The sequence below is a fragment of the Polistes fuscatus genome, unplaced genomic scaffold, assembly GCF_010416935.1.
Source record: "Polistes fuscatus isolate 324 unplaced genomic scaffold, CU_Pfus_HIC Scaffold2, whole genome shotgun sequence".
Lineage (NCBI taxonomy): Eukaryota > Metazoa > Arthropoda > Insecta > Hymenoptera > Vespidae > Polistes > Polistes fuscatus.
In genome coordinates this window covers 15,989,730-16,016,160 of record NW_025113096.1, presented here as the reverse complement: position 1 = coordinate 16,016,160, position 26,431 = coordinate 15,989,730, and the positions used below count along the sequence as shown (strand labels likewise).

The 26,431-nt window shown below is 36.5% G+C and overlaps 1 protein-coding gene across 1 annotated transcript in view; it reads left to right on the top strand.

Annotated features, from left to right (window-relative positions):
- The window catches only part of LOC122516327 (zinc finger homeobox protein 3), a 394,212-nt gene that overhangs the window by 38,863 nt on the left and 328,918 nt on the right, over positions 1-26,431 (top strand). The gene's annotated exons all lie outside the window — the stretch shown is intronic.

The window sequence follows — 26,431 nt, the reverse complement described above, 5'->3', positions numbered from 1 at the left end:
ATCTTTTAACGCCTGTACGACGAGTCCCTTACAAGCTCTTGTCTTCCGCGAAATCCTTTGCAAAGTCTCTTCTTGTAATACCAACTACGTATATCCGTACTACTTATATACACATACTTATACGTATATACTTAACGACGAGTTCGTATGGGTTTGATCGTGGGCTACAAAACCCACACGTATACACAGATATAGGCACACGTTAGTCTCTCGTCGATCCCTTCCGAGAAAATTGATCGATACGTTAGGTATATATACGTCTCTTATTAGATTGTATTTCGCGTTGATAGAAAATAGGACTCTAGCTAATAATTAACGCGTTCCCGCTAAGTCTCAGCAATGTCTTGGTAAAGTATTTTTTTTTTCTTATGAGCGAATGGAGTATCGAGAAAGGTGCGTTCATATCCATTAGGTACTCTATTGTTATCTCACCACACTCATCTACGTACTTCCTGTTACGCCTTTCACTCCTGCCTGTTTATTATCGAATCAATTATTTCTCTCCTTTATATTCTTTCAATCTGTATGTGTATATATATATACTTATCTTATGTTAGATTACATTTATATATTCTATATACCTATTCGTTTGTTTGATCGAGCTAATTTATATGTGTACTTTACAGAAATGTTAGGTTAGGTTAATCGATCGGAATTTATATATCTTTTTTAATTTCAGATAAATTTGATATAAATACGAGAGTGGGTTGAAAAGTTTTGAGCTTCAACTGAAAACAAACTTTTATTTCTGTTTTTTTTAAGTGAGTTTTTTAATTTTTATTTCGCACATTGCCCGGCTTATAGCTATAATGTGCTTAATAGCAGATATAATCTTTTGACGTGTCTGGAACGATGTATTTTTTAAGATGATATTCGTCGTACAGAGATTAAAGATTAATTTATTTTATTTTATCTATAATTTTTTTGAATAAATTTGATTTGTTAATAAAATACAAATGTTTGCAAATAAAAGAAACTTAACACGCTCTGTAATATAGATGCACCCTTCTATTTGGTTATATTGCCTATAAAATTAATACAACATACTTCTAGAAAAATAAAAATAATTAAATAGAAAAAAATTCTCCCCCGTCGAGGATTCGATCAGGCGACTTCAGGGACACAAGACCTCGTCGCTACCCGTTACGCTAACAAAACAAAAAGTATTAATGAATATAAGAATTTTTATGAAATTTCTACCCACATTTTTTCGCAAATAGTTGGTCACAATCAATTTTTAAAGGGTGCAATGTATATTCTTCACCACTACAAGTGCGCAAAGTTAGAAAAAAATCAGAAGTTTTACATGATTACCGTGTCCTTGTAAAAGAAGAAGAAGAAGAAGAAGTAAACTAGACGGCCTTCAAGGTTGGTACTTCTTACTAATGATTCCTCGAGAAGAGACTTGTACCACCCTACGCGCTACCAAGCGTCTATTCTGTTTTCTATTGTTGTCTACGTTCTCGTTCTTCTATCGTTGTGTTAGAACCGACAATAAGAAACAGAACTTGGTCATTAGGGAGTACAGTTCCATTGCATTTTATATAACAAGCTTACCAACTTTCGTACTTTTTACATATTTTCATAGAATCTTCATCTGCAATTATTATGAAAAAGAGTTAAAAAATTTTATGCCTTAAAAAAAACAAGCGAATTTGACCGAAAAAATTTGTCTTCTAAGTTTTTCAACCCAATCACATAATCCTAGCCTTTTCGTTACTATATTTTTCAACAAAATTTTATTTAATCTTTTCATACGAAAAAATTAATGATTAATTAATTCGTGAAAGATTCATTTGTTTTTTTCTTTACTTTTAATGCAACATAACAATAATACAATTAATAAGATTTTACTCGCGTCGTAAATTTAGTTGTAAGATTTTTGAATATTGATCATGAATGTTAATAATGAAACTCATTTAGGAGCTTACCATACTTGAGGTAGATATTATAAAGGTGTAATGATAATTAATTACTACCAGCCGATTCGAGCATACCTTATTCGGTATCACCGTTATAATGTTAGGTATACGTCGTAAGTAAACGTATCCGGCTACCAGTGTCCGGAATGCGATCTTATTGGGTCACTGATCATGCAATGTGATTTTAATTAGTCATATCTAATCGGAAAAGAAGTAGATAATAACGAGCACGAGGAATTAAAGTTAATTCGTTCATTCATATGTATAAGATGTCCTTGAATTATCCGTTAACTTGAAAGACATATAAAAATACTAATCATTCCAATGGTCAGAGTATGTAACAGTAATCACGAAAATATGATAAATGATGTTTAAAACTAGACACAGAAAGAAAGAAAAAGAAAAGAAATAAAATGGAATAAATGAATGTACAAAATCATGGTAGGGGGGGAAAAGAAAAAAAGTACAAGATCGGATGATCGTAGTTGAAGATGTTTAAAAAGAATGGAATAAAGAAAGAGAGTTATTTATGGTAGTTGTAAATTGGGCTTGTCCTCCGTTTATTAAGCACAAAGTCGTAGCGTGTTATTTCTGTCCTGTCAAGACTAGGCATATCCAAGACGAACGTTATAATGATTGGTTAAGCTGGCAATTACCTAGCTGCTTCGTAGCCACCGGATTGTCATTCAGCTCGTGAAACTACGATGCCCGTTGTTCTGCTGCGAGTCTGACCGGAATATCATACTATTCTCATAACGAAATCACACTCTTTGACGAAGACGACGACAACGACAACGACATAGACGACAAGCATGAAATTGAAGTCCTGTATTCCGTCCTGTTTGATAGCCCGAAGTCATACGTGAATGTTCAATCTGTGCCAACGTTACTTAGAAATACTTCACCAATTCCTAGCAAATCCTGGGAAGTTAGCCAATTGGATTGTTCTCCTTGCTTACTGCTTCTAACCGAGCACGATTTTCTTCAGGATTTTTCTAACTACGCAGTTGGGCATCCATGGGAACGTTGCGAACAGAAGATATCCCTTACTACCGGTTTCTATACAAACCATCTTGATTTACGTGCTAACTTCTTCTTTCCCGATCGCTTGAAAATGATCGTTCGTAGATATACATCTTCCGGTTTATTTTTACAACAAATATTTTCTTGATCAATAAAATTGATTACGTTTAAGATCATACTTAATCATGTCGATGAGATATAAATTTATGACAATGAAAAACGTGAAAGACAGACATGTTGTATAAAAATATCTTAATATTCTCAATAAAATAAATGAGATATATAAAGGTACAATTTTAGATTAAAAAATTAAGAAAACTAGGAACATAAAGCGTGGAATTCTTCGTGATCTTCTTTCCCACCTAGTATAAACCCCCGCAGAAAGTTGGAGAAAGAAAAATAGAGAATGTATTCTTGTGCCTTTTCACACCATCATCGTAACAGAAGAACAGAATCCTTCGAAGTTTCGTTGTGCGGCATGGCAGCACCGAAACTTAACGACCGAGGCTTTATGATCGCGAGAAGAGTCTGCGACTTGACTATCGTAAAAGTCATCGAGATCGATGGGCAAAAAGCCATTCCTTGGATGATCCATTCGGACACGCGGCTGTTACGTGAATGTTCTTCATCTTCAAAAGTGTATGAGTTAGAAAGAGAGAGAGAGGTAGAGAGAAGAGAATCGGTTTCGAACGTCGGCCTATAAAATTCACAGAGCAAATGTAGATTTCAGGGCGGTGAGAAGTTTTCGAAACGTTCTCTTCTTCTTCTTCTTCTTCTTCTTTATTCTCGTAATTCGCAGTATTAAAGTTAGCCAGTAGTACCGACGTACTTTTTTCGAATAATTATTATTATTGTTATTGTTATTTTACTCTTTTTTTATTTTTTTTTATTCATTTAAATGTTAAGGAATAAAAAAGATAAATGTCCAAGCTAATGAGACTTATTTTTTCGAATAAATAGAGAAATTTATTTTGATTATAAAAACAGGATTTTTATTGAAAATTCGAAGACCATAGTTTTTTAAAAATCATAGAAATATTTGATATGTGCCAAAAATTAAATTTAAATAAATATTCATTTATCTTCTGATATATATGTATCTGTGTTTAAAAAAGTTAAGTTAAGGTATAGAAAAAACAAAATGGACACTTGTAATCTTCGTTGAAAGTAGAGAAACTTCGGTTCTAGAAACATAAAACGTTTGATATATGGAAAAGAAAACTAATATTCTTATAAATATTAAGTTATTTTAAGGGTTTTATAGGGTTAGGTTAAGTTAAGGTAAAGGAAGAATAATAAGAACGTAGAGGTATAGAGGTAGAGTTAGTCGACTGATCGTAGGCAAATTGCATTTGATGTATCTGGACTATCTGAGAACGGTAACCATCGAAGTATTCCAGAAGTAAGAGCAACAATCCGAAACGACTGAGAGTAATAATAACGTTCGAAAGGGTATTCTCTGTATTAGGGATAATTGGAGGATGAGCCGCAAACGGGCGTAGAGAAGGGTTAGACCTAGCGATGCAACAACAACAACAACAACAACAACAACCATGGGATGTTGAGAGTAACACGGAAAAAGAGAAATAAAAAAAAGAAGAAAAAGATAAAGGGTTGGTGGAAAGAAAAACGCGAATTCCGCATGAAGCGAGGGGGGCGGCGGAGCGGGGCGGAGGTGGCGGGTGCACCCGGTGGAACTTTAAAAGCTTAACTGGACGAGAAAGAGAAAGAAAGAAAAACATTCGCGAAAGGGAAAGAGAATGGGAGAAGTTTGTAGCTGCAAAGTAGTAGCGAAACCACCGACATTCAAGAATCGTATTCGCAAAAGCGACGACGCTTCTCTCTAGGAAAAGAGAAGAGGAAGATTTAGAAGAGAGAGATAGGAGGATGACGCAGGGTGAAAGGGGGCGAAAAAGGGGAAGGGGAGGGGGGAGGAGGAGATGCCGGGTGCGTAGGCAAGGAGCAGCACAACCGGGGCATTATCCACTTACAGGGAATTATCCTCCTGCCGGCAGACGCGCGCGCGAATCCTCTTTCTCTTTTTCCATTCTCTTTTCTTTCGATGCTTGGAAAAATCTCTAAGAACGGAATACCCCGACTCTAACCCCGATTGTCTGTGCTGCTCGAGAGAAAATAGTGAAAGAGAGAAAGAGAAAAGGTAAAGGGATTCGACGAAAGACCATAAGATAGAGCACAAGACTCACTTAAAAGCTACGCGCATTTCGAATAGGATCACTGTTTAGTCCTTTTCAAGCTATTACGTTATACGAACTTTTTCTTCTCATCCAATCGAATATTTGTCTTTGATATTTATTACGTGTTTAGTCCTTTTCATCGTTTTTACCTTTTTTTTATATTGTTTTTCTTTGTTTCTTCGTTGGAATTTTCATTCCTTGGTTTCTTTTGTTTCTTTTTTTTTCTTTTCTTTTATATTTTGTACTTTTGTTCTTTTCGATAAGCTTAGAAATTTTTTATCAAAGGTATCTGTTATTATTTATCGATACTTTATAGTTCTTTTTTCGATATTTTATTTTGATTCTCTTGACTTTTCCGATAATCTATTTAGATTATCTACCAGAAATTTTCCATACTACGCATATTTATTTTAATTTATTATTTGCTTTGTATTTTTTGTTTTCAAATATTTTTCTTTTTTTTTAAAGTAATGCCTGGAATTTCGTTGATCGTATTTTCGAAGAAGTACCAGTCACCACCTGCACGTGTATTTCATCAGAAACGATAGAATTTGCAGTAAAGCGGGAAGTCCTTCCTTCGAAAGATCCGTAACTCAAACAAATGGAAAATTCGAGTAACCCTTGACGATGGTAATCGTTTTCTCTTCTACCTCTCTCTCTCTCTCTCTTTCTCTCTCGCCTTGCAATTCTCCTTTTAAATTACCAGTCTCGTTGGCAAAAGAGTTGCAAATTTTTCTTTTAAGAATACTTCTCACTCGTTTTCCCATTGTTCCTCCAGAGAGAGAAGATCTTCGTACCTTCGTGTTACCTGCCTTATACATACTACCAATATTCCGTTCTCCGTTGAGCAACGATTAAGGCTTGCAGGAAAGTATCCAATCGTTGCCATTGTTGGGTTTGAGCTACCGATGTTGCTCCTGTTGTTGTTACTGTGCTGTAGCTGCAGCTGCTGTAGCTGGTGATGACGACGAAGATGATGATGATGATGATGATTATGATGATGATGATGATAATGGAAGGTAGAGAAAGAAGGAAGAACATCGTAAAGATGTTTATTTTAACAGAACGTTAGAGTTCAGAAAATAGGAGGTAAGACGTTCGTAAAAATCAACCTACTACTTGTTGGAAAACATCAAAATTCAAGAACGTTCTTTCTCGAGTCTCGTGGTGGTCATTAAAATAGGTCTGTCCACTTTGACCAGATATTTTTTTTTCTTCTTTTAAACATAATTTATAAATATCTCGGATCTCTTCGAGGCTAGAGATTTATTACATTTTGTCAAGTCCCGAATAATAATATAATAATAAGAAGAATAATAATAGTAATAACAATATTAATAATCATAATAATAAAACAAATAAATAAAAAGAAGAAGAAGAAGAAAGACACTTGGGGTTCATTTTTCCAAGCATGGACAACCAGTTTCGTTGGTGGCTAAATATACAGAAGACGGCTCGTTTGATATTGTTTCATCTCGCGGAGCTGCCTGCATTCGAGAATATTTAATGCAACTCGTGAAAGATAGGCGGGACGGGACATTCTCTCGACACACGCACACGCACACTCACACACATATACGCGCTCGCATGCATACACTATCTATCTATCTCTCTCTCACACTTTTTTTCCTCTGGTTCTCGATGAGAGAAGATCGGAAGGACGGATAAGACCGTGACGCTAAGGTTGCGACGGGGAGGGCTTGCTCTTAATCCGGCAATAAAAACTCCGGCTCACGTATATTATTTTATTTAGTTTCCCAAACTGCCGAGGCTTAAACGCATCCATAATTACCGGTGCTACGTGAAACGCTTAACTTATCACTGACAAACTCCTCTACCTCCCCCTCCCACCCCCACCTCGTCATCTTATTTTTACTCTATCTATCTCTCTCTTTTGCTTGTCCTGTTGGTGATACCTTCTATTACATATACATATCAATATATATATAAATAAATATATGTGTATATACATTTACACGCGTCGTCGTTATTTATGCGTGCGTGGATTTTAACTCCCACGCCATCGAGAAGCCATACCTTTGAAAAAGAAAGAAAGAAAGAAAGAAAGAAAGAAAGAGACAGACAGAAATTGTATGCGTACGTGTACGTGAGAGAAAGAAAGAGAGAGAGAGAAAGAGAGAGAGAGAGAGAGAGAGGGAAGGCTCGTTCGTGCCCACGGTTTCCTCGTATCGTCTCTCGCAAGAATTATCCGCGTCCAGTCGCTCCCGATACGCCCAACCCAACCCAAATCCCTATGGTCGTGCCACAAGGCACTGCCCTTCTTCCGTTATGCACTCTCTTGATAATCGAGTTCTCTTGAGTCGCGCATTCCTAAAGAGTCAGAAAAGGCCAATACGACAATACTACGAGAACCACTTCGATCGAAATCAAAGCTAACTAATGAAATAACACCGACCAGTTAGCAGTCTTTGACCGAACACTCAAGCAAGATTCAAAGTTGTACCGAGTACCGAGAAATTAGAAAAAGACGAAAAAAGGAAACAAACAAACACAAAAAAAGAAAGGGAAGGAAAATTTTAACGAAACGTTAACGTGTCCACGCTCTTAACTCATAAATCGTTGTTGTCTGGCTGTACCTATCATTCGATAAAAGGGTAAAGGAAGAAGGAGAAGCAGAAGAAGAAGAAGAAGAAGAAGAAGAAAGGAAAATGGCGGTCGACGGGGGACGACGAGCATTACGAACAATTTCAAACTCGTCCTCGTCGTCGCACTGGCATACACAGAGGAGAGACTGAGAAAGAAAGGGAAAAAAAGAAAGAGTAAGAGAGAGAGAGAGAGAGAGAAAGAGAGTCTCTGGTTTGTGCGTTTCTAGGCGTTACCGATGGCGATGCGACCAATGACAAGGATTATCGCAACGTGCACGTCGACGATTGCCGCGCCAATTCGCGGCGTTAGGCTTTCGAGATCGGTAATTTATATCGTCGATGTCCACCCCAAGCCCCCCTACCCCTTCTTTCTTCCTTTTCCTTAACCCTCATCGATATCTTCGTAGCATCGTCGGCTCTCGTTTCTTCTTCTTTCAATCTCGAAGGTATCACAAGGCTTTAAAGGTATTGCAAAAGGAACTATACGGGAAAGTAAAGTTGACCGCAACCTTCATGCCGGTTATTATAAAACAAAAGACGATCCTCGATGATGATGATGATGATGATGATGATGATGATGATGATGATGTCGATAATAAAGATGAGAAATAGAGAGAGAAATATAGTTGTTTTCATCTTTACTGACCAACGTAGAGTAGCACCGGGCGCGAAGGATGTGGTTCCACGCACTCCGATCGACTTAATTCGCGCACTCCTACCCTCTTTTTATTCGCATTCTATCTTACCCTTTCCCTCTCTCTCTCTCTCACACTCTCTTTCTCTCCTCTTTACTTCCCTCCCAATATCCCTCCCACCTTTTACTCCACTTTAACAATTTTCGTGGTTTTCTTATTTAGTCAACCTCTTCCCTCTCACTTGATCTCTCTCCCTCTTTCTCTCTCTCTCTCTCTCGCTTTCTTTTTTTTGTTTGTTTCTTTCTTTATCTTCTTTAGCAACGTCCAACACTCCGCCGCTTACCGCCAATCATCATTTTCAATTCTCCGTGGTGGCGAGCGTTCCTCTACCTCGCCTCTTCTCTTCTTTATCTTCTTCTTCTTCTTTTTCTTCTTTTCCTGCTTCTGTTTCTTATTCAAAGTCAAGGAGGAGTAAAAAAGATCTGGGAATATTATTTTTTCCAAGATCGGAGGAGAACGGTAGCCAAAGGGCCGGCCGATCTTTTGAATTCTACGCTCGTTAACGGGCTAGCCGATGTGTTACGCTTTCGAGAATATTTTTCTCGATTCTTCTTATTCTTTGATCATCGCCCTTTCCGTGAGAAAGAGAAAGGGAAATAACAACAAGGAAGAGAAGGAGAAAAACGAGGAGTAGGAGGAGGAGGAGGAGGAGGAGGAGGAGGAATACAGCTCGTAACAGAAACAGCAGCAGCAGGTGGAACGCATTGCGTCTCGTCTTGTACGGTGTCGTCCCCTTCTTCACGAGTTCTCTACTAGTATCGAAGAATTTCATTATTCCAGTTAACATCGTACGTCTGCCCTTCTTCCTCCCATCTTCTCTTCCTATTATTTTTTTATTTTTTTTTTATTTTCATTACCTTTCCTTTTTTTTCTCTCTTTTTTTACTTAATTTTAAAATAAAAGACCTTTCATCGTAGTCGGTGTCTCGGTTTCGACGACGATTAAGAGAAACGAAAAGACCTGGTAGTAGCAGCTGTCGCTCCAGAAACACGAGACGCGTGACGATTATCTTCGACAATAGTATGAGTGAGAGAGAGAGAGAGAGAGAGAGAGAGAGAGAAGAAGTGTTCGAAAGTGTAACGCAAAAGTTGCAAATCGTTCGGTTAACGGCAAATAAGACGACGGCTCGATCCGCCATTCCATGCTTTTTTTCCCCCTTTCTTTTGCTTGTTTTCTTTTTTTTCTTTGCCTTTTCTTTTCTTTTTTTTTTTTGTTTAAAACCTTCTTACAGGTACAGGCGCGAGCCAGCGATGAATCGTCGATTTTACGAGTAACACGAGGACTTATACGAGCGATCGCTTAACAACGAGCTTATAGGGCGCGTATAAACCCTGCCCGACATAATTTGCATAAATCGATGAACCTAAATTAATTTGAATTTACCGGCCGTGTCGCTTCAGTCAGATAACGCCGATAGCGTTCTCTCTACCTTAATTACTACTTCCTTTTAACGCTTCGTACTAATTTACGAGGAGTTATTTGCTTGTAACCCACCGCCACACGTACCCTCCCCCTCCCCCCCCCCTCCTCCTCCTCCTACCTACTCCACCTTTCATCCTTTCCCACTATCTCTCCTTCTAACGAGAGCCATCTAGTTTTATGAGATTATCCTTGGATGTATTATACTTTACATTTTATTATATTGGCTTGTCCAGAAAATTCATATCGATTAATATTTTTATCGAATATCGCAAGTCTGCTTTAAATCGGTGCAAGAACTTTTCGAATAACTTTATGGTGTTTATGTGTACGTATGCATTGGGTTGTCATGAAAGTTCGAACCGATTAATATTTTCTTGAAAGTACGTACAAGTTTTCTCGTAATCGGCACAACCTTACGGACAATCCAATTTCTTTTGTTTTTTAGATCGCAACTTTATTTTTCTTGTCGAGAAATTTTTACAATATGTCCTTCGTTTCGTATATAAAAATATGAAAAAAAGAAAAAAGAAATCAACACGAGTGATCATATTTTTGACACCATAAATTATAATCGAACCGTAATCCTTAAAAAATGTGTACATTGATATTAACTTTAATTTTATACACGATACTACGATTATAAATTACCAACAATGTAACTAGGACAAATTTTAATTGTCGTAACTTATCATTATGAAAAATTACGAGGAGACATTTGTAACGTAAACAAAACAAAAAGAAATAGCGCTATCGGGGAGAACGTAAGTGAAAAAAGAAAAAAGTTGGAAAGTTGAAAGGAAAAAAAGGAAATGCGAAAAAGGAAGACAAGAAAAAATGGTTGTTACAACGGGAACGTTATTAACGCGACGCGTTGGACGTTTAAGAGCGCCTTCACCTTGAAGCACGGGACCCAACACCGTGGGTTCCATGGGTTCCACTAGCATTCGCTCGGACTATATAGCGCCGATTTCTCTGTACGATTGGCCCTTACGTCTGGTTCACACTCGCGGAGACACAGAGAGTCACCCACCATTGGTGGATCTCCTGCTTGGCTATGGTGTTGGTCGACTCGTTTCTCTTTCTCTCTTTCTCCCATTCTCTCTTTCTTTCTTTCTTTCTTTAAGTTTATCTTTTTCTTATTTCTCTTTCTCTTTCCGCTTGGTGGTACGGCCTGTTAAAAGAGCAAGGTGGCTCGGCCGTTGCGAGAGACCGTGCGAGATGCTTCTTCGATCCTTGTTGCCCGCTTGGTTGAACGACCTAGCCCGGATCCGGCCGCACGTTCCTACCGATCACCTCTTTCCGTCTCTCCTTCTTCTTCTTCTTCTTCTTCTTCTCTTTCTTCTTCTCTTCGTTTTTCTTTCCGATCAGTCCTATCCCCATAAATACGTCTCGCCTATGCACGTTTCATATCTTTTTTTCTTTCTTTTTTTTTTCCTTTTTTTTTTTGATACATTTTAACACCCCCAACTTATGCATTTCCAAGTGGGTGTTCTAGATAATATATAACAATAAGTGAATCACCATTGTCGTATCGGTAGTATCGTATATTCGCGAAAATCTTTTTATTATTCTTTTCTTATCTATCCTATGCTCGTAAATAATTATTCTTTTTTTTGCTATACGTTTTAACAACCGCTTGGTTTTGCAATTTCAAGCACTTTTACCAATAGATCATTATTGTCGTATCGGTAGAATCATATAACTATATAGTTAGCGAAAATATTTTCTTATCGGCCCTATAGTTCATAAATAAATATTTTTTTAAATATATTTTAACACCTCAGTTTTGTTACTCTCCAAGAAATGGTCTTGACAATATATTACACAGGTAGTACACCTTTGTCGTATCATCGGTAGAATCATATCATATAATTCGTGAAAATAATTTTTGACCAACCCTATATCCATAAATAAATTTTAACATCCCAGTTTTTGCATTCCCGAAGCTGTTCTTAACGATATAAGACACAAATGCAATATCATTGTTAATTGAAATAACATATCGGTGTACACAGTTAATACAAATATTTTTTCCCAATTAATTCTATTTTCGAACTAATAAAATGATGAAAATGTAATAAAAATTACTATCGTTTTACTATAACAAAATTTCTTATAATTTCCCCGAAAAAATTCTATCTCCCAATTAATTCGTATATCGAAGATTCTATTAGTAATACTATTTAATAAATACCATAATCGTATATAAGTGTAATCATTGTATCGGTGTATAATTCGTGAAAATATTTGAAGGATATAAGTGCATCATTAAACGTAGAGCAACCAACGGCTAAATAATGGAACGACCTATCGTGAAAAAGAATGGTGAACGATGAAGAAGGAGTGGGGTGAGGGGGGAGGGGGTTGAAAGAGGAAGGAAAGAGAAAGAGAGCCATTAATGTCCGTAGCTTGGAAGAAAAGGCTTCATAGAAACTATTGTACGATCGTCATACCTAGTCACCCTTGCCAACTACTCCCTTGGAACACGGTCTCCCTTTGTCTCTCGATTGGCGCACAGTTCGCTAAATGCTCGAGCAGCATTTGGTTGTACTTGTACATACTTGCGAATGGAGGGCACACGCGACACTTAACAATACTTAGTATTTAAGTCAAAACATTTTCTTTTCTTTTTTTTTCCTTTTTCTTTCTCTTTTTCTTTTACCACTTGCCTTTTTAGATGTGGGCCAAAAATGCAGGTGAATTTATCGCTCTCGCTTTAGCCTTTATTTCTTTTATTTTTATATATATTTACGTTTAAACGCGTAAATAACGTTTCTGTGATGTTGAAATATTTTACGATGTAAGTATGTATATTTGTTCTTTTAAATTTGTAGTTTTAAAAATGATAGACGAATCATATTTTTTTTATATTTCAATTTAAGAATACACACTTGATTGATACATGAGCATTTTAATATTTCAAATAGATTGCTTTTTTAATCAATTATTATTAACAAATATCTTACGTTCGTTAAATAATAACTTTTAGTGCAATAAAAAAGAAAAATAATTGTCAATTAATCTGATAACTTCTTTGCAGTGGTATAATTTAGTCGATGACCGTTTCAATTCATTGATCAGCGTCGGAAAAGAAATTTAGGATTTATGATAAATTCAATGAAGTTTATGAATTTACTGATTCCCCCTCCCCCGTTAGTTCTTTTAATATTTTTTTATGGAAAACAAAAGATTTAGGATTATTTTCCTTGGAACGGTTCATTTGTTTCTAGATCACAAGTTTAAATAAACCACTGTTATAGTAGTTGTCATCATTGTCATTGTACTCGTCGTAGTCTTACAAACTGGCAGCTGCATCGAAGCAAGTCAGTCATCTTTATAATAGTCAATAACGATCAGAATCCATCCGTCTCGCTTCATCGACCTGTCTCTGTCCTTTTCTTCCTCTCTCTCTCTCTCTCTCACTTCAGTCTTTCTATTTATCTCTGTCGTCAAGAGAGAGAGAGAGAGAGGAGAAGGATTTGAGTACGCAACGGCCATCTAATTTCATTGCCGTTTACGATAGAAAACGACCCTGAAAAAATCTTCCACTCGGTTTAAACGATGCTCTGAATACTAATATTACTAAAGTATAATAATCGTCGTCTACGATTATTAAGTTTTAATATCAATTTCTTCTTTCCCCCTGCTCATCTTTATCAATCAAACGCTCGAACGCATTAATTACTCGTACTCATATTCTCGATCGATTGATTATCCGTAAATTCATTTAATTACGAGAACATATTACCTTCGTAATCATTTCAACGAAATTTCAAATCGAACGACGACGACGACGACGACGACGACGACGACGAAAAAGAAAAAGAAAGAAGAGAAGAAAAAAAATGAAGGGCTTGAAAGTATCCGATCTCGATTTGTAATATTATCCAATAAAGTCGTGTATTAACGAGAGTACTCGCATTTCCTCACGCAAATCATCTCTCTCTCCCTCTCTCTCTCTTTCTCTCTTTCACTCTTTGAAAATCATAGCGATCGTTTTATTCGCAAGATATTATCTCGATTTCTTCTTCTTCCTTTTCGTCTTCCACCAACTTCTCTTCCTTCCATCTCTTTCTCACTCTCTCTCTCTCTTTTCCGTCGTTTCTTTTCTTAACAAACCATTTTGCTTTCTCCCCCTCTCCCCCCTGCCCCTCATTTTTCGTTTCTTTTCTTAGCAAGGCGTTTTGCTTTTTTTCACTCCAATCTCTCATACCATCTCATTCTCTCTCGCACGGTCTCTCGCTGATTGTATAATTGGGAGTCAGCAACGAGCTACGTGCGTCACTCCGATGATTTAGCCTCCCCTTGACGTCTCCTCGCCCTCGGCCAACGGACCCTCGGTCAATCACGTCGTAATTACTTTTAATGCTGGACGACTCGACTGACACAATATCTAACCCGTCAACGGCTCTTCTCTCCCTCTCTCTCTCTCTTTTCCTTTTGCACTCCTCCCACTCTCTCTCTCTCTCTCTCTCTCTCTCTATCTCTATCTCTATCTCACTCTTTGTGGTAACATACTACTCCTCATCTATCCACCTATCTGTCTATCTTTCTTCCCTTTTTCAGTGCTCGTACTCTCCTTCCGTCCCTCTCTCTCTCTCACTCTCTCTCTCTTCTGCGAGCTTAAACGCCCGTTCGCAGCATACTTCGCACGATCGTATTAATTGGTAATAGAGAACGCGACGAAGACCAACCCGGGCAAATATCGCGATTAATATTGATAGGGCCACTTTGCTGGTACATACATACGCGATCATCATCGCGCACTATAAGCAATCCTCAATCGCGTCAGAGTACTACGATCATTTACTATCGGGCTAATGTTTCTCTTCTTTTTTCTTTTTTTTTTTTTCTTTATTTTCATCGTGAACGTCATAAAATTTTCAATAGCTATTCATTTTAAAAATCTCATTTATCCTTTTCTCTTTTTTTTTAGGAGGAGGGAAAAGGTGGGTCGAGGGAACGGGGAAATTCTTTTGCAATCATACGAAGGATTATATATTTCGATGAACGAAAGATTACTTTGAACGTTGAATGCATACGCAATGAAAATTTCCATCAATGTTTTTCTTTCTCTTTCTATTTTCTATATTTTCTCTATTTTCTATATTTTTCTTCGAGATTTCATTTTTATATTTGTAATATTGTTGAATAATTTGAAGATAATATTTGTTAGAAACGAAGGATTTCTACGAACGTATTCAGCCTAGGGATAGATATTTTCTATCGTGTCTCGTTATCGTTAGGAATCGGATTAATAGCGTAATAACGTTATCCTAAAGACGAATTTGCAAGTCTTGAAATCGTAAGGTTATCGCCATTGGGATTGTTAACCATGAGCGTGTCGCTTTGCTCGCGAGTAGCGTGACCCTCATTGGCGTACCAGGATCGATGTGGCGTGACTTCGATGAATTTCAACGATTCGGTGGTTCCGTTAATGCCCACCGATACGATACAATGAATATCTTTGAAGTTCGTTAAACGAGAATAAAATGATCCTTTAGTATCTCGTGAATATATACATATATATATATATAGTGGAAGAATTTTTCTACGAATCGTTGACATTATGATTAATTCAATTAATTTCACGAATTTTCTTCTTCAAAACTATAAATTAGTATAAAGTTCGGAATTCAAAGAGAAACCGGTTATTTGTAAGAGAAAAAATTAATACATTTTGAATAATTATATTTTGTTAAGAAAACATAAAAAATAACTTACGAAAAGCATGTAGTAATTTTTTTTTTGTAACAACGATAGATCATTTCTAAATTGATAACGTATTCGATTTGTATAGAAATCGTTAACACGATTCCTAATTTTTAGCCGATAGTATATGGAAGTAAGTATAATATATATATATATTACAGTACATTTTATGTAGGAGTTTATTAGTCATGGTATTCCTCGAGGATAAATTCATGCAGATGATTTCACGATTTCGTTCCAACGCGAATAATGTCTCTATTTCTTTTTCCATTCCTATTTTTTTCTTTTTTTTTTTTGGTCTCTTCTCTTCTTTCCTTTTGTTGTTGTGCGCGGTTCGCAATCATTCATTAGCCTAATAAAATAATGGCAAATTGTCACGTAATTGGACACGATTGGAATTATACTGGAAGGAAATCAAGAAACGAGGTAAATACGAAAACAGTCGTCCTCGGGGAAAAAAATAGTTAAAAAAAAAAAAAAAAAAAACCAAGAGAAAGACAGTGAGAGAGAGAGAGAGAGAAATGTCATTTGAGAGAGGAAAGGAGAGAAAAATAATAAAAAAAAAAAAAAAAACATCGACTACGACTACGACTACGACGACGACGCGAGCGAATCACCGTCGATGTCTCATCGCGTTTATTGGGATTATAAAGCGTGCAGAGGAAGGAGGGCAGGAAGGAGAGATTTGTTTGAATTATTCAAATTAGATACGAAATTGAATGCGTGCTCTGCTCGTGTGCAGGTAATGACGGCACTTGCATATAAATGGTAATTATTGTCATTATTCTGCCCCGGTCGTTGTGTCCTCTCTCGTTCCTCTTTTGCCCTTCCCTCTCACCCCCTGCCCCTCCCTCTCTCTCTCTCTCTCTCACTCTCTTTTACACACTCTCTTTTACTATCTTTCTCTCTTTGTCTCTCTCTTTTCGTCAGGTTTCGTCTTTCCTCCTTGTTCTCTTTTTCCGTTTCTATTCTCTCTCTCCCTCCCTCTCTCTCTCTCCTCTCTTCTCTCTTCTCTCTCTTTCTCTCTCTTTGACTTTGTAATGCCCGTGTGTGTTCCCATATACCTATACTAATTGAGATAATTATCAAAATTGTTTTATTGTTGGTATAATTACGGGGGACATGCTATGTCCGCCCCGAACGTTTGCCTTCTCGTATGTCATCGGACAAATGAACGTATTTAAATATATAATACATTTATACTATGAGGAGTATTTTTTTTGTTAAAAACTTCCCATTTCCTTAGATCTTCTTTTCGACAATCGGACCCTCACTGTGTCATGCGAAAAGTAACATTTATCGCATGAGTCATTAATGATATTATAAAAATAATGACGAAGAAATGTGTGTGAACAAATGAATGAATGAATGAACGAACAAAAGAAGAAATTTATCTGACAAATGAACGTATTTAAAATATACGTAGAATAAATGTATTGTAATTTTGATAATTTGAAAATAAATTTGACTTGAAATGAATATTTATCGCATAGTTCGTAAATGACAAGAAAGAGTGTATGAATTAATCAAATTTGTATCATGGTACAAATGAACGCATTTAAATATATTATAAATTTATATTAATCTTTGTTTAATTTTCCTTTTGGAGTACTCTAACCAAAATTTCATTTTCATATTAAAAATTAACTCGTAATTGGCATCAAAACTATAACGAGTAATTTGAACGAATAAATTAACATAACGAATGAAAAGAAAGAAACTTATATCATCGAACAAACGAACGTATTATTTAAACACGTTGCATATGTTATTTGACTTCCCTCTTTAAGGTCCTCAGAAAAATTTGACTCTTATAAGAACAAGTTACATTTATCGCGTAGGCTTGTAAATGACATACATAAAAGAAAGAATGAATGAATAAATGAATGAATGAATGAATGAATGAATGAATGAATGAAAGAAAGAAAAAACTAAGCATTAAGGGGTTAAATCTGTGTACTCGAAAAGTTTATCGTTTGGAGCGTACTCGAAAAAAAGGGCTCGATCGACACGCTCGTGTGACCTTGTCGGAGTTAGGCTCAATGGTCCTCGTCTAACATAAGAGTACGAAATTAATAACGTAACGTCGAGTTAACACTGGCCTTCGTTCTTCCTCTTCCTTTATTTCTCTCTCTCTCTCTCTTTCACTCTTTCTCTGTCTCACCCTCTTTTATTTTTCGGTGGACACAATAAGAATGAAATGAACGAGGAAAAAGAAGTTTCGAATTGAAGATGATGAAGAGAGAGAGAGAGAGAGGGATAGAAGAAAGAAATAAGCATCGTATTGTCATCGAAGAGCTCGTTTCTCCTCCTTTTTCACTCATTCCCTAGTACCTCACCACCCCCTCTTCCCACCATCTCTTCTTCTACTTCTTCTTCTCGTCCTCTTGAAGCAACCCTCTTTACTGGCCCATTCCTCACTTGGTCCTCTCGCGTAATCGTGGCCGCAAGAAGAAGAAGAAGAAGAAGAAGAAAAAGATGAAGAAGAAGAACTCTCTTCTCGAAGGACAAAATCATAATAAAGCCAATAATTAAGCTACAATATATATAGATAAAGATCTGTATAAGTATATGTATAAGTGTGTGTGTGTGTGTCTGTGTATAAGTATACGTGCGAGTAAAGTACATCTATACATGAACGGTAGTGAAAAGGGATGGAGAGTAGAATGAGTGGCCCTCTTTCTCATTGTCCAGCTATCACTGAAAAGGGACGTAAGGAAGGATAGTAGGACGAAAGTAAGAAAAAGAGAAATAATAAAAGAGTAAAAGAGTAAGAAAGCACTCCTCGCGGCGGCGAGTAGGAGATCCCACAGGGAAACAATAACCGCGGCAAGGATCTCACAATACCGGAATTATTAGCTTTCCACCGAATTAAAAGCGTCTATACCGTCCTTAGATCTCGTCCTCCGAGATATCCTTCCTTTCTTCTACCACCAACTCCGAAGATCTTTGCTCTTTTTTATCTTTTCCTACTATTCTTTCTCGTAAATTTTCTATCTATTTGTCTATCTATCTTTCTCTCTCTTTCTCTCCTTCTTTCTATTTCTTATCTTTCTTTTTTCTATATCCTATCTCTCACTCTTTCTCTCTTTATCTTTCATTTTTTATTGTGTCTCTCTCTTTCTCTTTCGCGTTCTCTTTTTGAGTTTTGTTTTTTGAATCTTTTATATTTAGTTTCTCTTTCTCTCATTCTATGATAGCATCTACTTCTTCTTCTTCTACTTCTTCTTCTTCTTCTTCTTACCCTTATAACGCTCCGGATTCCAGAGTCAGCGTGAGTATCATCCTGAATAAAAGAGCATTGGTATATCTCGTGTTCTCTATTTTTGCTCTATTTAACATCGGCCCAACCAAGAGATGTTTTGTTCTTTGGACGTTCCGCACGTTCCACTTGTAAGGCTCCGGATGCACCCGGTGACTGCTCTTTTAATTAGAATTTATAAATTCCCGTTTTCTGCGCTGAGCGCCGCATAAACGCCGCGCGCCTCTTTCTTACTCCTTTTAATTTTTTTTTTCTTTCGTTTTCCTTTCTTTTTTTCTTTTTTTCTTTTCGGTCTTTTTCTTTTTTAAACGGGCATGCGCAAATATGTGCGCGCCGCGTGTATTCTCGCGAGAAAAACAAGTGAAAGGTAAAAAACACGTTGCTCGCTGAGAAAGCAACCTAATTGAACCCCTATCGACGCGTTTTCTCAATGCGTAATTGAAAAGATTATATCCCGAATACATGAATATTTATTATTTCTAATTTGCATTTTAATCTTTTTCTCTTCGCATATATATATATGTTTTTTTTTTTACATATATACAAAATTGGCAACGGTACTAATTTAATATAGAAACGTTCAAATACAATCGTATTCAAATATTTAACGAAGGGTCAAAAATCTGCGAAACAAGTATCAATTTATGATTTACGCGTATGTACATATGTACTTATGTATTAAGTATATGAATAATTATCAATAAATCGCCCATTTATCTTTTACGATTCATGTCTCGCGATAACTCATTTCGGTCATTGAATGTATAGCCAAAAAAAAGGGCAGAAAAAAAAGAGAGGCAGACAGACAAACAGACAGAGTGAGAGAGAGAGAGAGAGAGAAATGAGGAGCAAGTTTGTAAAAGCGAGGCAAGAAACGGTGAAACGAAGAAAGAAGAAGGAAAGAGAAGGAGGGAAAGAGAGAGAGAGTGAGAAAGATGAAGGAGAAGAAGTGGAGGTCATCGAGGCGTTGACGCGTTAAAACGTCCCTTTTCTCCCGTCCTCCACCCTTTTCCAACCGTCGAACTCGCACTATTCCTCTCTCGCTCGAAAGATGCTCGAAGATCGCGAAGGGAGGCAACCAGAGACCTCGAACGTGAACAACACAAGAGAGGGAGAGAGAAAGAGTATGAGGACAAAAACCGATCGGTTCTGGTGGAAAAAGGATGGAATGACAGGCTCTTTACGCTTCTCCAGGACCAAATAAGAGGAAGAAGGACGACGACTAGTGGATGAGATTGTGGAAAGAAAGAGAGAGCAATAGTCTTGAATGAAAGAGCAAGAGAGAAAGAGAGAGAGAGTGCAAGGAGGACTGGATATGACTCAGCCTCCTTTTCGCGGTCGCCTTATTTCGATGTGCTAAAAAGAGAGAGAGAGAGAGAGAGAGGAGGAACATCAGAAAACATCGAGAGTGAAAGAAAGAAAGAAAGAAAGTGTGAGTGAGTGAGTGAGAGTGAACGGGTAAGGTTAAGGGGGGTACTAAGGAGGAAAACTAAGCGAAGCTTTGGTTCGGGCGGGGGTGGTGGTGGTTGTAGTTGTTGGGTGGGGGATGAAACGCGGTGGTAAAAGAAAAGGTGGTAAAGGAAGGAAACAAAAGGCGATCGCGTATGAGCGGCAATTAGCCCCTCTAATGGCGCGCGAAACAAAACAAAAGAAGAGAACTCGAGCGTCGAGCTCAAACACAATAAAGGCAGTGGTGGTACGAGAGTGAAACTAGCGGGTAGGGTGAAGAGAAAGAAAAGAGGTGGAGGACGATGGTGGTGATGTTGGAGGAAGTGGAAGAGGAAGAAGAAGAAGAAGAGAAGAAATAAAGAGCCAAGAGGGAACAATGGCGCGCGAGCCAGCACACACCACCACCGTTTGCTGTTCTTGGGACGTTGTTGCTGTTGCTCCTGCCCGTTTTCTCTCTTCTCTTCTCTTCTCTTCTTTTCTCTTGTTGTTGTTGTTGGTAGTTGTCGTTGCGTCGTTGTTCTCCTTTCTTTCCACTTTCTTACTCTTTCTGCTTGTTTTTTCTTCTTTTCCTTCTTTTTGTATATATATCTTTTTTTTTTCTTCTTCTTTTTCTTCTTTTTCTTCCTTTTTTATTTTATCTTATTTTTCTTTCTCTTTATTCGACGGTGACACTGGCCAAGGAAGGAAGGAACGGAACGATACGATACGATGCTGTTTTCTCTCTAAGGGCTTAGAGAGATGCTGACGGTGGTAGAGGGGTGGGTGGGAGAGCTCGCTTTGGAAAATTAAAAGTCACTAATGAGGCGAGGAGATGCTCGCCGTACGGTGGTTTGTACGCTTTGCTCGTTAAACCCTCTTTTTCCTTCCCCGTCTCTCCCCTCTCTTTCCTTTCTTCCTGTTTCTGTATTTCTCTCTCTCTTTATTTCAGGACACGCTTACCTAAGACTTTAGCGAACTTTCTGTCCTCGCAAATGCACCACCTCTCTTTTCCCTTCTCTCTCTCTCTCTTTCTTTTTTTTTTCTTTTTCTTTCTTATCGCTCAACTTACATTCCAAAGACTCCTTCTATCTCGCATATCTCCACGGAATTTTCAGCGATCTTAGATGCAGATTAACTGTTTTCTACCAATACCGATCGAAATACTTCTCTCAATGGTTCCCTTTTGTTTCTCTTTTTTTATTTTATTTTATTAATTAATCGTATTTACATATATACGCGCGTTTTAATTTTACGATGATAACATTTACATTTACATCTTCTTCCTTTTGTTTTTCTAAATTGAGATTATTATATTGTGGTAAAAACGCGATAGGACGGTAAGTGAATGTAGTATTGTAAATTATTAGTGTAGGAGTTTGGGATCCAGGGAGGCAGGGGGAGAGGCAGGGGGGGTTGTGTTTAAACTATCGTTATTTCGAAGTTCGCCGCTTGATATTTGCAAAGTCTCACGCAAAATGTGAAAGTAATTATTATTCGTGGACTATTCCCGACTCTATCGAACGTGCGCTGGCGCGCGAACACATTCGCGGCCTAGTAAAGAAATAGATGGATAGATAGATTATACATATATTTGCGCGTGTTAATATATGTATGTGTGTATACTATCTATGTAACAACATGCATCTATACACAAGATACACACACACATATAGTCATATATTCTCAGAGCAGAACCGAGTTTGTAGCGTCGTACCTAATAGAACTGTCCGTTTACCTCGCCATTACCAAGTCAATTATGTCTACTTTCCATGCCGGCAGCCTACCATTATTTCGTCAACTACGGTTCTTTATTGGATTCCCTCGGCATTGGATGTTTGGCTTACTAACGCGCCGGCAGTTCTACGTTATAACGGATTATATTATCTTAGAGCACTGTACCAGAGTGTTAAACTTTAAAAAGTAAAAAAATTTACCGTACCTACATCCTAAGGTCAGAACCCTCCTACGACCCATAAAATGTTTCTTACGTTCTTACCAATCCTAGTTAGTCACTTATGGTTAGTATCTTATTGTTAGCTTCGAAAGAAGATGATTAACCAATCATAATAATATATTTCTCATGGTCGTTAACCAATGATTGCTTTTTTAATCAACAGATCTGACAGATAGACAAAAATATGAACGAGTCTCATTTCATTTGTTTTATGTAATTTCGATTAAACATTTTTTTTCATTAACAGGTATAGTAGTTTCATGTGTATGAGTGAACGTCAGCGAGTACACGTATGTGTGTATGTGTGTATGCACGTGTGTGTATGTATGTGTTGTTCTCTGGGTTTCTCTGAAGCTTAGAAATTAAGTGGAAGTTGGCGGGAATCATTGGAGCCACAGTTTTTTACGAGAAGTACGTATGATATCGGTCCCAATGCGACTGAGGGAGAGAGAAAGAGAGAGAGAGAGAAAAGGGATGAGAAAAGGGCGAAAGAGTAAGCGAGGGAGAGCCGTTGGCAAGGAGCAGCTGACGCCTCGAGTTCTTTAATTAAAACTGACCGCCCGCTTTTCTTCCTCGGCCGAGCAATAACGAGATTTATTTCATAATACCTCCGAACTCGCTGACTCTCTCTCTCTCTCTCTCTTTCCCTCTCTCTTTCTTTCTATTTCGTTAGGAGAGAAAGGACGTCTGCGAATTCTCCAAGAGAAAGAGAGAGAGAGGAGAGAGAGAGAGAGAGTAAGTAAGAAAAGCATCTTCACGGTTTCCTTCCGTTTTCCTTGAGGTACTTATCTTCTTTGCTGAAAAGAGCTCTCGATTAAAATAATAGCTGACACTGGTAATAACCGTAATATCGAGACGTAACTTTTGTGATAATTAGAAAATATCGATCGGGTTTATGAAACAAGTATAGAAAGGGATTAATTAAACGAAATTCTTCTATTATTTATTATTTGGATTAATATGGTTTTTTTAATATTTTAAACGAGAACAAATTTTTTTTGTGTCAAGAAATTTATCCTCAGTGTGTACGTAATCAATGTTGCATTATAAATATCAAGTTTCTTTTTTGTAAATTCTTATTGGATAATTAAATATATATAAAAAAAAATACATAATTATTATTATTAAAACGTACGATACGGAAAATAATCTCGAACGGGATTTTTTTTATACACGGACATTGAAGTTTTTTTCTAAGAAACAAGAAATGATCGAGTAAATAATAGCATTGAGAAATTGCATTGCGCGACAATGTTACGAGTGTAACTGTTAACAATTACGTAGATTAGAGAGCGTTCGATCTTAACGATCTAGTCATTGTTAAAGAAACAGAAAGAGAGAAAAAGAGAGAAAGGATTTTAATCAACCGTTAAAAATCTGTAATCGATGGATCGTATAATCACTGGAGTATAAATTGATCCTTGAGAAAAATATTTAATATATATATACATAATATGTAATTTCGTTTTTATTACTTTAATTGATTTTTATTTGATTTTTTTTTGCCTAATGTTTTTTTATTCTCATAATGTTTACTTTTTTCATTTCTTTTCCGTACAATTACAAAGGTAAATTGCAAAAGAAATTGGTCTAATGCGAATATATTATTTAGGGTGAAACAAAAGTTCGTGCGTTTATTGTGTTATAAAACAGCATAAATAGGAGATTGTTTTTGTAAAATTTACTTTAGAAACACTGGTTCACCCTAATATTACATTTTCTCGCGTTACTTTCAAACACGATTAAAGAAGAAAATTGGTTAAGCGATAAGATCAAATTTGGATCGGTTAGATGGTCTGGTCAATTAGGTAAAAATTCTCTCGTGAGATATGTAGAAGATATTGATTTGTATACTCGCGCGTGCTCCTGACCAGTGCCGCGTTACAACCGCCGCGACGCGGAAATCAACCGCACTAGTATAGTCATTTTCTACCTTTTTCCGGACCTCGTATCCAAAAAAAACATCCTAATGAACTTTCTTCGAAAAACCTCCCCCTTCCTCCTCTTCCACCCTCTCCAAAGAAATCAATTTATCATCAAATTTTTTGTGTGAAAATAATATTAATTTTTATTAATGACACATTACCTTAAGTTCATTTTTTATTAATTCAATACAATGAAATATTAAACAGGTTCGTAAAGAATATTTAATTAAATATGTTTTTGTTATATAATTACGTAAGTATAATTAAATATATGATTAATTGGTCGAATATATTTTGTAATAATGTAACATTATGTTAGAGTAATTCATTTATTTTGGATTTCACAATTATTTTACGTAATTCTTTTTGTTTTTTAATAATATTTAATTTAATTTTAATATATATATATATATATATATATATATATATATATGGATATATACGTTCTCGTATTATAATAATTCATATCTAAATTTAATATTCCAAGATTCCAACCTTATTGACGCACATATTGTAAATACCATCAGCATACATCAACGAAATCGATTAGTCGATTAAAACATAAGAATCTTTTGTTCGAGTTAGTAAAGGTTAGATTAAAAAAAAATTAATTATAGTTCTAAAAATGAGATAATAAAAATAGAAAGAGAGAGACAGAGAGTATATGAGGAAGAGGAGTATATAACTAAGAGTAGGGAGGGGAATAGGGGTAGGTGAAAAGTTGGGTGGGTGGTAGGTGGGAGGAGGAGGGTACAATAAAATTTATTACACTTAAATCGTATCTCGTAAAATAATGATAGCGCGCAGGTACGGAGACTGCGCTTCACGTTCACGCGAATACGCCATTTATCGGCACTCGCACCAGAGATTATCTCGACACCATAGTACAAGGGCGATGGCGTCGGTCAATTATCGTCGTCGTGCAGGAAATTTAATTGATCGTGATAGACGATCAAATTGCGAACAAGGGATGAGACAGGTCGATTTATATATATATATATTGTGTATATAAAAATAGAGAGAGAGAGAGAGAGAGAGAGAGAGTTGGTTGTAGCAAGCTTTTATAATTTCTGTTTCTTTTTTCTTTCTTCTTCTTCTTGGTTTTTTTATTTTTATATTTATTTTTTTACTATTTATCTTTTAACTCTTTATTTTACGAGCTCCGAGTCACTTTTCTACAAATATTTTCTCACATTTTCTATCCAATACTATCAAAGAGTTCACGTGTTTTTATCGTCTCTCTGAAATCAACAACACACGGTTTTTTCTTTTCCGAATAGGGGGTAGGGGGGCTCACCTATCCATTTTACTAACACCATGCCCACGTTGCTTGGTTTTTAATTACCTATCGTTAACTAGTAATCCAACGTGCTTATGCCGTTGACTAAATTTCTTTTGTATTTTATGTTTTTATTTTTGCGTGTGTATTATTTCGAGAGGAAAGTATGAAATTAGTATGGAATGTCGTAGGCGCATCTGTAACACCCAACAATTTTTGCTTACGTATTATAAGACTGCCATAAATTTTTTCTTGGAATTCGTTTATAGAAAGAAAGAAAGAGAGAAAGAGAGAGAGAGAGAGAGAGAGAGAGAGTATTTGACCGAGCAAACTTTGTGAGCCCGGGCCAATTATTTTAACGAGCAAGTCCGATCATTCGTGGAATGAGCTTGGAAAGAAGGATTCCTAATAACCATTGAGAACTCTTTGGAAATTGAAATCGGTCCATTTGTTTAATTATTCGATAAATATTGGATGCGTCGAGCTTTCAATTTTTATGCGTGAATGAATGGGAAAAATATTTTGTTGTGGAGTTTTTCTTTTCTTTTTTTTTTTTTATGGCCAGTCCACTATAATCCAAGCTCTTCTTCTTCTGCATTACAGGTTCAAACTAATTTCTACTTCTCTCGTTACTAACGACACTCGTTTCCCGTTCGTTCTTCGATTCAACTTGGTTATTGTAATTATCCTGCTAAATTAATCAGACGTTATTTTAAATATATATATACAATATACATTGTCGAATAATATAATACAATTTCTGTAAGGTAAAAATATTTGAAAAAAAAAAATACAAAATACCAGGCACACGCAATTAATTTTAAGTTTTAATTGATCATCAATATCTTAATGAAATTTATTCAAATAATATCAGTTACATCCAATATATACTATCAATACATATAAATAAATAATAATCAATCCGAATTAAAATATACACACACGCACACTTAACTAACAAAAGAAAAAGGTAATTTCCTATTCCAAATCGCAATTAATTACAGAGTA